Below are 13,095 nucleotides of genomic sequence, written 5' to 3'. Positions count from 1 at the left end.
ATAAACTAATTTGCCAGAGTACACTTTTCTTTCTTATTCCATGTCAGTATTTTTTGGCCTAAGACCTGAAGCATAAGATATTTAATAACTTCTTCAAACTGCACCATATCTAAAACTGCAACTACCTGTCTTCATTGCTCATGTCGATATCCAAGATCTCAGTCTCAAGAATTTAAAGTATTAAAACCTCTAAACAGGATAATATAACGCTTCTTCTGCATACTTGCTAAAATAGGCAACTTTACTTAAAAAAAAATAATAAAAAAAATTCCTTAGCTTTCAATAATTATTCAATAATATTACCCATATGTGAGATTGGTCTCTTCTTATTGTTGCATATTCCTGCCATAAATTTTAAGATAACTGATACTGAAATTGATATTTCTTCTGAGGCTTAGTAGTAATGCACAAAATGTGATTTTTTATGTATTATTTTCTGTCTGTTTTTAAACATATAAAAATTGTTCTTTTGAATATTGCTGTGCATTGAAAAGATTCTTTCATTAAGTTGTCTACACTGATGATCAATGTGTGTAGACAATCAATGTGTGGTTAGAATGAATCTTAAATCTACTGATACATCATTAGATGCCCTATTTTTATTTGTTTCAACAAACTTAACTGCCACTAAGAATTTGTATGAATGCAATTAACTCAGCAAACAGTAAAATATAGTTTTGCTTTCTCATGGGTTTTGCATAAGTCTTCTGAGAATAGACTTTGACAAAGAGAGTGGGGACACCAACGAGAGACAATAGGTGGAGAAGTTCAAGCTCTTGGACTGAATTATTGAATTCCAATGGAGAGAAGTTTTCTGGTTATGATACTTTTCTTTTTTTTTTTTTTTTACTTTTTGCAAGAACATTTAGTGTTGTAATCTTAAAAAAAAGCCAACAGAAAGAGACCTTGCTTCCTCACCAAATACTGCTTTTCTTAATACCTTATTTTTTCACTTGTAAATAGTATCCCAAATACCAAAACATAAACCGATATAATTTCTACAGATCTTTAGTGTTATTACAAGTGCATGTAGAGCTTATCCATCTGAGTGCACTACTTCTGAAAATCACTGTGATACTGCCATATCTGCATTGCATGGAAAACATTTACATTCAGAACTACAAATAAATTCAGTTCTGTCATTATCTCAAAGCCACAGATATATATTGCTATTATCACCAGTTACGACACAACCAAACAGGCACTAGGCAGCAGATTGCAATTCATCCAGCTATTTATTTACACACTGGTGCACCCCAGCACAGTTTCTTGTGGTACTTACATAGAACTCTGTGGAATATGATTTCTCACTTTCAGTATTTGAGAGTTACAATTTACACAAACTCATATATCTATTTTCCAGATCTGACTCCAAGACTGCAGAGCACATTAAGAAAATCAGGGGCATACTAAATACTGTGAATTTTGCATTCATGTGAAGTTGGAAAACAGCTTATTCACATTTGTATCTCAAGAGATTCCATGTTCAAAACTAAAGTACATTCAGAAGAATAACAGTTGTTAATAATAGTAATGAAAAGAGCTGTAATAGATAAATTATAATGACAGAATTACCTCTTTAACAGGCATTGCTGTTGCCATGGCACAAGTTTCTAATGTAAAATAAAAATCCACTAGAAAGTTTTTCTATAGCTATGGTAACAACTGTATTGTGACACTTGCACTATTCATCTATTCAAGTTCTGTTTTCATTTGATCCAGAAATATGTTTTTAGCAGCACAATCTGCACACGTGTCATATCTGCCCAAAAACGTATTTTCAACTCCTTTTTCCACACACTCAGTTGATTGATAAAACTAACAGCCACAGCTGAGTAATATCTGGAGAGCATCCTCTCATAGAAGGATGGTAAGCAAAGAAATCATCTTATTTGCATGTCAAAAATTGCTTTGCACACACTGGAATACCTCCAGTAGTGATAATATTGGTTGTATTGTCAAAGTGATATCATAAAATGGGATAATCAGCAAGAAAAGGTGTAAAACAGAAAATTAGAGAATTAGTTCGGAACTGAAGGAGCAATATTCAGGAAGGCATCATTTCACACAGCAAACAACATGGTTCTCTGACCAAGCTCCAGCCCTTTGATGGCAGTATGTTGGCTACAGATATCTTTGATGAGGCAGTGCAATGTTTTCTCACTCTAGTAAATGTTACAGCAAGATATCATGGACCTGTGTGGGAGATACAACAACACGATTACTAAGCAACTAATGAAGAATGCGGGCTTCTACTGTCACCAGCAACAACACAGAAAAGGAACAACAGTGTCCAGCCAGATTGCTGTTTCTCCTTCTGCTTCCTCCTAAATCTAAAGAAACCACCAGACAGTGGTTTGCAAGGTTGGTGTTGGTTGTCTCCAGGCTCTGTGCCCAGGTTCCGACATTACCAGCATCTCAAAGCTATGCAGTCCCTTAGAAATCACCATAAATTCTCTGTGGATTACATGTTTGCCCTCACTAGCTTCATAACTGTCAATTCAATCCCTTAATACCACAGTCTGTGCTTGACTGTGTTCTGAAGGATTTTACTGCCTTATTATCAGCTACCTTTGTGGTAGTTTCACTGTCCACTTATGCTTGTCTGTTTCACAATGACCCATCAGAAGTGCAAAAGACAAGAGAAAATTCAGGGTAAAGATAGTTCCATATGGAGTTTTCTTAACATTGCTTGCCAGCCTCTAATGAAGAAAAAAGCTTTCTGTGAGGAAGGATATTAGTTGGTAATTACTGCTAATTCTAAGCATATTATAATATCCAAATACAGTTTTAGTCCAAAATCTCAGCAATAGGATTGTAATTTGTTGCAAATTTAGTTAATTTTTACTCTTTCAGAGATGCATTGACTCTCCTGTACATTTTCAGAAATTTGTTTTAATACTTCTAGTGTATATTCTGTATTTGAAGGGGACATAATGTAATTTTTACATAGATCACATAAAGGGTTAATTTTTAACTGCAAAATTCATCCTAGACAAAAATATAGAGCTACAGCTGCCACCTCCATAATGCCGTTTCCATGAGAATTTCTTTCTATGTGACTATATAAGGCATGATTCCTAGACGTCTTAATGACAGACAGCCTCTCATGAACTATCACATTTTACAGCACAAGAATTTGCCTTATACCTGCTCATCAAAATAAGAATCCTTCAGAAAAACATGTTAACATGTTTATGGACTAAAAATTTCAGGCAGATAAAATAAGATGATGCACTGGACATTTGATTCAACATCCGTGTTCAAGCTAAAATTTTACATGAATATTTCAGCTCTACCATGCAGCAAAAAGGAAAAAAAAAAAAAAAAACAACAAACCACCCCAGGATTTCTTTGTAACACTTAAGTAATCTTTCATAAGAAATTCTGCGAAATGAATGGAAATTGATGCAAAATGTAATTTTGCAGAAAGATCACATATAATTGCACTGAGAAATTCTGTGGCAATCTCTTCTTGCAAGAGAAAGCTAGCAGTTGAGGGGGCCGTGGCTGTGCTCAGAAAGTACATGTTAATTTGACAATGTAGTACAGCAGGGAAGAGTAATAGAACAGGAAAATTTGGTGACTCTTAATAACCAAAATAAGTGCAAAGCAATATGAATGTGACAGATGAGCTCTTGAAGGCATATCCTTCTGTTGAAGACTCTAATGAACCCTCATTAATTGTTCCACTCCTGATATTTCACACATCAAATACAAAGAAGGAGTGACAAAGTCCTCCACCAACGGGGAACAAAACTTACTAACTATCAAGGCAAAAGAGACAGGAAAATCAACGAATGATTTTTAGAATGCCGTTTCTAAAAGGAGATGTTGCTTAACAATTTCATCACTTGCATTTGGAAGGAAGGATTTGCCACATAACAATTCCATTTCCCCAAGCATGAGACAAAAGTAGAAAGAATACAAAATATATGTTCTGGTACTTGGACTGATCTCACAGTTTTGTCTCTCCTAAGCTTGATAAAGAATGTATTTCTGATCTGAGCAGTATTTTCAAGATACTTAACATGTGATAGAAAGTAGTTTGTCTCTCATGTCCTCATTCCCCACACAAGCTCATCTATACTCTGTTTCATCTTATAATTATGTTTCAAAGCCAGCAAGAACGGAATCAGTGCTTTTATAAGAAATAATGTTAAATAAAGACACACACCCCCCCCCCAAATGGCCTCATTAAATTTCTGCAAAATTTCCTGCTAGGTAGTAGAAACAAAACTGTAAGGACAGACAGTGTATAAATATTTAAACTGTCTAGAAAGTATCTCTGCCTCCAGAATTACAGTCCAGTTTGAGATACAGATCCATGCAGTCATGGAAGATTACATTAAAAACTGCAGTTTTTCAACTCTATGTGGAACATTTACTGATTTTTTATATAATTACTTACATGTAACTGTTTTGAAACTAATCACTAAAAATCACGGTCTTTGAGCAAGCTTGCAACTTACTACATCTTTTCTGCTATTAATACTGAGTGGGAAAAGTGAAGGAATAAAAAATGGATTCTCTATATCAATTTTGCTCTAGTGATGTATTTAGGGGTTGCAAATATGAAAGGATAATCATATAAATTCTTTTGAAAATTATTCACAATTCATAAACTGTCTTCAGACAAAATAAATCTAAATTATTATGTACAAAAAGAATTTAGCTAAGATTTTTAACTTTCTAGGCAGATTGGCAATACCTAAAAATAACTGTAGTTACTTTAAAAATAATGACACACCCAGGGTGCTTAAAGGCAGATTCTGTGAAAAGAAGGGAAGAGATTCAGGTGACACATATGGCCATTTTAGACACAGCAGAGTATCCAAGGTGACTGCAAGAGCTGACAGATGTGACACACAACTTACTGGAAACCTGCGTCTTTCTGGGAAAGTAGCAAGAGGTCAGAATGGGTATTTAGAATGTCCAAATTGGTCTAGACATCTCTGTTTAGGCACTTGAATTGTTTCTTAGAGGTCAAATGGTAGCAAGCAAGGAGTACTGATAGTGATACCCATGTAGACAATACATCTCAAAGAATCCATTACTGTAGAATAAATAATTGCTTGAAGCAATTCTGTACATACACCCCACTTCAGGTGACTCAGATACCTTAGATAGGAACTGAAAACTTGTCACCATTTCAAGTAATGCTTGTTGAATACTTCTACCAAACTAGTCATCAAGTTAAGAAGGAAGATCACCTGAGTGGTACAGAGAATGAAAGGTTGGCTGAACCCAGATACTAGATCAGGACATTTTGGAAACATATGCATTTGAAACATGGAATTAACATGCTATGAATTGACAATGACTGCTAGGAAATTCAACAAGTAGCTTTATTAAGCTACTAGGATGCAGAAAAGCACTAATTTCAGATTTAGTTACAGGAAAACCAAGCATTAGACTATAATAGTTCAGACATGGAAGAACAGCAGATGAACTTGGAAGACAATTATTAACTTTCAGGGTCCATCACAAATGACACTTTACTAAGTTCTCTTACTAACATGGAGCAAAAAGCACCAAAGGAGCTAAAAGGACAAGTTGAGAAAAGGAAAGAGAAATGATGCATCTGCAGCTGCTTAAGGCAAAAGTTGCAAACCAGTCTCTTCCAGGCTATTTGTAAGAGTATCTAAGTTAACTGAATTTTACCAAAACTTAGGGAAACCTCCTTGGCTTAAAAGAGCAGATATAAGTAAGAAACTTTCAATACTTTTCTCTGACTGCTTTGCATACTTATGTGAATAAAAATATGACTATGAAAAACTGTACAAATCAACAACTAGTTGCTGGTCAGAAGCTCCCATACAGATATTACCTTGATATTACCTTTATATTTCCAAATATAGGTCAGTTCTCCTAGTTAGAAATCAAGTGTCTGCCATCTGTATTTCTGAACCAAAGAGTTTGATACAGAGAGTCAGCGTTTAATTAAATCAAAACCCCACTTTCATAACTGATTGAAAAGTTACACAATCTAAATGCTACACAGAAATCATGAATGATTTATATTTTGTTAGTATCACCTGAAAGTTAGAGGACAGAATTTCATTTAGTGAATAACTGTAGCAACAGAAAACATTACCACCCACCCTGCTGCTCTTCAGCTAGAAGGTATCATTCAACAGCTCCACTGCCAGAGCTGTTTGTAATAATGGCCTCTGATCTGCTTAGGAAAATCAGCTGTGCCAATTTGGGTAGAGTAGTTGAGTTTATCTGGTTTATGTTGCTTGAGATCAATTTGAAAGTTCTCACAGAAGGTCTTCTGCTGAAGCCAGATCTGGGGGTAGCCACCTATGAAAGCTGTGTGATGACAAGGAGGTGCTGGCAACATCTTCAGTCACTTCCACGGAATTCTGCTATTCACAAAAGGATGATACTTCTCTACAATGTAAACGTCAGCTTTCCACTCCGAAACACAGCAGGTGGATACTCCCCTAAGGCATCAAATAGCTCTGCTTTTCAAATGTGTTATACTACTGAGAATAACATTTTCTTAGACAGGTGGAATAATGTGCATAATGACAATAAACATTAGCATGGTTTAAACAATTTTTAATTTTACTTAATCTCTTGTTTCTGTTTTGGAAAAGGACTTACTCTCAGCAGGTATATATTAATCTTGGTGTGTGTGGCCTGCTTCAAAATGTCCCTTCTGGAATACTTATTTTCAGCCACTACAGAAAAATGGTCTAAGCTCTCAGACTCAGCTTCCTCACACACACTTCCTCTCTACTCTCTCCTCCTTTCCCCTTCTTGCCCCCAAAGAAAAGAGAAGTGATTAAAACTGACAGAGTAGGTAAGTTCATCAGTCAGACATACGAACACAGTAGGAAAGAACAGATCTACTGTTTTCTCACGTGCACTGTTCTGTAATTTGGGTGCTAAATTGTCTGGTACTTCCATAGATTAACACATTTGTACTGTGTTTAAGCCTCAACACATCTTCCTGCAGAGTATTTCTAAAATATGGCTCCTACCTGCCCAGCTAAAAATTGCTACCCAAACCACCATCTTGTATCTATTGAACTTCAGGGCCCCTGATCTTGACCTATTCAAGAACCCTTCTACAAGAGTCACCTTCTTGGTCCATTGCAATGAGCACGTTATGTGCTTTGGCTTTCACTGGCAACTTGTGGCATACAAATTCTTTCTTAATAAATCTTCAAAGTCATCAAATAATCGATCTCTGTCTTTAATCTGCTGGCAACACCCCATTATTACTGTTCTGCTATTTTTAATTCTGCTGAGAAGTCATGTAGCAGAAATGAATTGTTTCAATATTTCATGAAGTGATTGTAAAACAACTGTATATTTCAACTAAATTGACAGCTGTAGAAATTAACATTGGTATACATTATGTTGCTGAAAAAGACAATTCCTTGCATTGCCTCAAGCCCACTGTTGCTGCTATACAGATCTATGAACTTCAGGATCGACTTGCTTTGAAATAACACTGATTCTTCCAATGTTTTCTTTGATGAAGTTCCGCTCCGGCAAATTGTCTAACCTACAAAGCACACTCAGGAGAACTGAGTATGCAGAAGTAGTTAACTAACTCAATCATAATTAACAAATAATTGCAGAAACAATATTACAATTGTTTTAATTAGCATATTCTTCATTTGGAATAAATTGGAAATCAAATGATCACAATCTCCTGAGAAATTTACACAAGTCACTTTTCCTTCGCTTTAAAAAAGCAAACAAGCATCACTAGCAGCTCAACATACCAGACAGCACCATAACAGATACCAGACCAAAACCTGGCAGATGTTTACTTTTTTTTCTTTTTATTTTTTTAAAGCTTTTATTGTTAAAATAATGAGAAATTCCAATGAAAACTTTTTAATCAGTTTTCTGATTAAAAGTGGGAAAATGTCATATTTCTTTCTTTTTGTCATATGAAAAAATGTAAAGAATATAAAGAAGCAGTCAAAAATAGTTGAGATGGTCACTCCTGGAATAGGTTACCTTGAAAATTATAGTATTATTAACATATCAGCTTATGTTATTTAATTATCCTGCCTATCTGCACCAACATAAGTGAAAGAAGGCCAATGAGAGTGGTGGGAATAAATGACACGCATTCGCTATTTCCAAGGAGAGTGACAGGAGTTGTTAAATGAACAAGGAGTGAACTACCAACTGGGACATGTATAGTGGCTTCTTTCTAGCCCAGTTAGCAGCTAATTGAATTTTCTTCAAGTCTTTAGATGGAAAACAAGATATTAAGCTATTAAAATCTTCTCTGCTCAGAGAATAAAGGGTAAGCCAAAATTTAAAGTAATTGGGATAGCTACAGTACTGGTAAACAAAGGACCAATCTGCAGAGAGAAAAGAGGCATAAAGATTTTTTTTTGAAAGCAACTTCCTTTCTTTCAACCTCCTCTGTGGATATTTATTAAAAGTTCGACAAACTTTAAAAAAAAATAAAACTCTACAAATATATGAGGAAATATGCCATGTGTTTCCAAACCGAAATTAACTCCACACATATGACAATTGATAGTGAAGCTTTAATGTAAATTTTAAGTGAAACTTGATTTAAGTTCACCTAACCTTGCAGTTTGTTTACATAAAGTCTAAAAGCCTGTAATTTGCAAGTGCCTTCAAAATATCTCTAAACAATCTGAACTTTAATTTTTTTATCATTTTACAGCAGTTCAAGACATGCAGTAATCACCATAGAGAAGTAAACAAGTCTGAATCAAAGTGACTGCCTGCTTCTTAAAATTGGCATCTTTCTTCTACTTCAGTTAAACCATACTTTCTAACAAAGCAAAAGCATCAATGTTTTTACCACATAAAAGACAAAGACTCAGCCTCAGTCATTTCCAAGGTCTGATACTTTTTGCCAGTTTTTGAAGTAAATTAATTACATTTGTAGAACTTCGCAGTTCTCAGGTGAAGAGTTGCAGAGCTATATGATTTTTTCCCTACATGGCTAACCCTCCAAGAATTCCTGTTGAAAAATAAGAGCTCTAAGCCTTTTTGTGGTATGAGTTCTCCTTAATTTATCTTAACAATTAGAGAGCCTGACTCAGACTGAGTCTTCATTGTGGGAGTGGAAGTAACACTATACACCAAAACGTGAGAAATGTATAGTGAGGAGGTGATTTTGTCCCCTCTACTCCACTCTGCTGAGACCCCACTTGCTGTGCCCTGCTCTGGAGCCTTCAGCACCGTAAAGACATGGTCCTCTTGCAGTGGGTCCAGAGGAGGGCCACAAAAACAGTCAGAGGGCTGGAACACCTCTCCCATAAGGACAGGCTTAGAGAGAGAAGGCCTAGAGAAGCCTCAGCCTGGAGAAGAGACGGCTCCAGGGAGACCTTAATGCAGTCTTTCAGTACTTAAAGGGGGTTTATAAGAAAGATGGGGACAAACTTTTTAGCAGGGCCTGTTGCCGATAAGACAAGGGTAATGGTTTTAAACTAAAAGAAGGTAGATTTAAACTAAATATAAGGAAAAAAATTTTACAATAAGGGTGATGAAACACTGGAACAAGTTTCCCAGGGAGGCTGTAGATGACCTATGCCTGGAAACGTTCAAGGTCAGGTTAGATAGGGCTTTGAGCAACCTGATCTAGTTGATGATGCTCATTGGAGGGGGACTGGACTAGAAGACCTTTAAATGTCCCTTCCAACCCAAACCATTCTATGATTCTATGAATTTTAAAAGTAGGCATCAGACAAAGGCTCTCAGCTGGTTAAGTTGGACTAGAGCTTAAGGCAATGCTAGCTTGTCTTCTACTGAAGCTGACATGTATGATGCTTTTAAAAAGAATACACAACAGTTGGTAACTCAAATTCACAAAATTGGTCAGAAAGTGTCATTTGTACCTGTCCTGCATATAAGAGCATCCAATGAGGAGGTTTGTCTCCCTGAGCAATAGCAGACCAAAAGGAGTTAAAAAAGAAGATGAACCCAGTTCTTAGGCATAGTAGTGATCAGGTAGTGTTCCCACTCAAAGGACACTAAATATGAAAATCAGTTTTCAGTTTTAATCACAGAATCGTTCTTTCATGAAATAATGTTTATTGAAGTATTTGTAAAAGGCAAAGACCCTATGATCTCACTTAATTTCTATTTCTCACTGTATTCTAAAAGGAATATACCAAAAAAATGCTTGAAGATGAAAGAAAGAGAGAGAGAGAGAAAGAGAGAGAGAGAGAGAGAGAGAGAGAGAGAGAGAGAGAGAGAGAGAAAGAAAGAAAGAAAGAAAGAAAGAAAGAAAGAAAGAAAGAAAGAAAGAAAGAAAGAACGAACTTTAATGAAGAGCTAAAATGCCCGAGAAATAAAAAAGATTCAAGAATAGTGAAGTAGAAAAGGAGAGTGGGAAAACACAGAAGCCAAAGCTAAAGGGGAATCTGAGTTCTACACCCAGGGAACTATAGCACGATACCAGAAATGTACTGCTCAGCAAGTGCCTTCAGTCTTCTTGTTACATCTGTATCTCCTGTCAAGAAGCTCATTTGATCAAGATACTGAAATTAGATGTCGCTGCCTTTTATTTCTGCCATGTTCCTCTCCCATATTATCACAGCTGCTCCAAATCAAAATTACTATCCACGTGCAAGCTGAGGTTTTCAAACACTTGCTGAATGAACACTGCTCAGTTTACTGTCTCTCTATAGCTGAAGTGAACTGAATGGAGTTTTTAGTTTTACTGTGTACCTTGCCTGAGGTCAATCATGTTTAAATGCAATTTTTCTTACGCAAATAACAATGACATAATTTTTGTTATTACATTTGATTTTGCTGCTCTAATTAGACTTAAAGATTTGTCATAGACAATTTCGTGAATAAGTCATAATAATTTGTCAGTATCACAATCATGATAGTCATGGGAAAACCTAAAAAAAATCAATGACAAGTTTACAGTAGCTGACTCAATTAAAAATAATAGAATAACCCAAATACTTTTTAGTTATTCTGTGGTAGGTAGTTTTTCTTTGCTATGAAAATTACAAGACAGATATCTTTTTTTATTAAAGCTTTATCTTTCACAGATGTTTAGCTGTGTCAACAGTGAGTTTTCTTAACCTGTTCCATAGTCACTCACCAATCCTTTCAGCTATGACGTGGGAAGCACAGCCAATCTCTTCTGAGTTCTAAATCAGATTGTAAAGACAACTGATTTTTAAGCCAAGATAACCTTCAGTCAGGAAGCCAGAATTTTTTCAAAGTCATCAGAGACACCTTCTCAGTCCTTATACACTTATTCCTTTGCTGGGCAACCTTACATATGGCCTATGTTTTGACTCCTGAACAAAGATTACCGTATTCACGGGCCTCAGATCCAAATGCTCAGAACAAGTGCTTTCTTCTCCTTTAGTCATTGTAAGTCTCCAGAACCATATGAAAACAAAGAAAGAAACAACATCTCAAATTCAAAGCTCAGGTAGTAAAAGGTTGGAAGCCAAGCTTCCAGCATCACTGGAAGTGGACACCAAGACCATAGCTGATCTCTGGACTAAAAGAAGGAAAAGTCACCACTTTAGGACCTTGAAGACAAATCTTCAAGAATTCTTATTAGAATATCTGAAAAACTGAGGCCAAGAGAGGCAAAGCTCAACCGAGAAACAGTTTGAAAAGAAGCCAGAAGGGTCAAGGTGAAAAAAGAGAATACCAAAGGTATTTTTGACCTGTTTCATGACCTCATGCCTTTCTGGTGAATTGGAAGATAATCATGCATACATTTACAGAATCTACTTTTCCTTATGCTAATTTTAAAGAGAGAACTTCAACCTTAAAATGTATAGTTTCTTCCTACATTCTCACAAGACACCAAAAGAATTAATGGAGGTTACACCAAAGAAAAAGATGGGGTTGGGGGAAAAAAGGGCAAATAGTTTAAACAGGTAAAGAAGTCATTGGGTTGTACCACTCTGACTGTTACAACATGTAAGGATTCAATTTAGCCTTCTCACAATGCTCTTCAGCCTTTTGGCAAGAAGGTTACTTGATGAACTACAAAATTGCACACCCTATCTGATGCATTCTTCAGAAAACAGAAACATTGACAATATGCAGATCAAATGTTTGCCATGGAGCACAAGAAATGTCCCTGAAATTGTTATCTTTCTGCTTCCTCTACAACTTCAAAGAGTGTTAATACAATTAGGCTCCCACATATTCTTAAAATAAACTGTTGAACTAGGCAGACTTCTTTTTTTAATTTCATGTACAATTGTATGATTGATTTGAAAGCATCAGCCCTAACTGAGTGCTAGAGGTAGCTATCATCCCTTGCACACCCTCTATGTGACTAAACAATGCTAACACAGGGACATCATGTAGAGCCTTTAGTGTAGCAAAAGTATGAGGACTTAATTGACAGCTGGGATCTTAGAGACACCAACAATCACTTTTTAGATATAGTTCACCTTCTCTCATTCACTCCAATGACACATCTGGCATAAAAGGCACCACTCTCTACAGTGGCCTCCAAGCAGTTGCTTCTAACAATCCAGTCTCCAGCTTGAAGATTTCTATCTTCTTACAAAAAAATTCCCTTCCCACAATTTCAGTGGGAATACTGCAAATCTGTCAGCAAGTACATTGTAAATGTTTCTCTCATAAATCCGTCATCATGTCAAATTTCCGCTATCCTAATTTAAGAATAGTTTTCAAGGTAACAACTGCTTTTACTTGAGAATTTGGGAATGCAAAATTGCTTTCTTGGAAGATATGCACATGTGACACAGATTAACTGAATAATAATAATGATTCAACTACATTCACCAATATGAAGCCATTTTGCATTGGAATAAAAATGTAATTCAGTTGACTTTTTCAGAGTAGAACATTAAAAATCTACCAAATCAACACCTGAATGTTTAGCAAGGGACATGATTTTTACATATTCCACTGGAGAGGAATCAATCATCTTGAAAGAAAGCAATTATTTATTAGAATTTTACAAATTGTCAAGAATTATGCAAATCAAGAGATTAAGATATAGGTCAATTATTTCTGAAGAAAACCTTTTCTGAAGTATGAAGGGAGAAAAATTGAACATAATTTAAGATTCTAGTCTTGGTACCAAACTAAAGCTGAGTCATAAAATCACTTTGAAGA

General features: G+C 35.8%; 1 protein-coding gene across 1 annotated transcript in view; it reads right to left on the bottom strand.

Annotated features, from left to right (window-relative positions):
• The window catches only part of ANKS1B (ankyrin repeat and sterile alpha motif domain containing 1B), a 455,905-nt gene that overhangs the window by 251,309 nt on the left and 191,501 nt on the right, over window positions 1–13,095 (bottom strand). The window lies entirely within an intron of this gene.

This window comes from Calidris pugnax, unplaced genomic scaffold (assembly GCF_001431845.1).
Source record: "Calidris pugnax isolate Ruff unplaced genomic scaffold, ASM143184v1 scaffold44, whole genome shotgun sequence".
NCBI lineage: Eukaryota > Metazoa > Chordata > Aves > Charadriiformes > Scolopacidae > Calidris > Calidris pugnax.
The sequence above is the reverse complement of the archived record's forward strand: the minus strand, read 5'-3'. Positions and strand labels throughout refer to the sequence as shown.